This window comes from Cystoisospora suis (genome assembly GCF_002600585.1).
Source record: "Cystoisospora suis strain Wien I chromosome Unknown contig_4308, whole genome shotgun sequence".
NCBI classification, from domain to species: Eukaryota; Apicomplexa; class Conoidasida; order Eucoccidiorida; family Sarcocystidae; genus Cystoisospora; species Cystoisospora suis.
This window is the reverse complement of record NW_027157100.1, coordinates 20,277-21,012: the sequence shown is the minus strand read 5'-3', so window position 1 is coordinate 21,012 and position 736 is coordinate 20,277.

Below are 736 nucleotides of genomic sequence, written 5' to 3'. Positions count from 1 at the left end.
GATATTGCGGCGTCCATTACACACACGTTGCGACCCCATCGTGCACGCGATCCCCTCAATGGATCACTACCTAGAATCACAGGCAGACCATTCATTGTTGACAGTAGTTGAAGACCGTCCTCTCTTACTGCCTCCGGCCTGAAGTGAAAGCCTTCCGATCACCTGTAACCCTCCGCCCGCCCTGTCAGCCACGTAAGGCTCTTCCCTGTACAATTTGGAGCACGCCTGTACTGTTTAATACCACACGAACGCCCTGCCTTAACATTTCGATTTGTACACCTGACGCGAGAACATTCGCGGGTGACTTATTGATCGAATTTCTGCATCTTGGACTCTTCGAAACGTCTTAGGCCTCCTATTTCATCTGACCTACCAAGCAATCGTACGCCAAGAATGGCCCTCGGCGGCGAAAAAAAACTCGAGAGAGCTCCGGGTCCCTGCTCTCGGAATTCAGTTCTCCGTGTTCACAATCGACAGACCCGTACCAGACCTTCCACCGATCCTTCGCACCAATAGGATACTAAAGCACCTTCCTGCTCCAGCTATCTGCGATCGCCCGCAGCCCCTACTTTTCTTGCTAGAAGGTGCAGCAACACCGCCCACTCGCTTCCCTCGACGTCACCACGCTCCCGGCCCCCTGCCGAGGACGACCCCGGCCACCCGCCCTCCATTCCGTGGGGTGTTTATTCCATACATTTTGTTGTTTTGCATCCGAAACCCGCGCCTTCTGACTCTT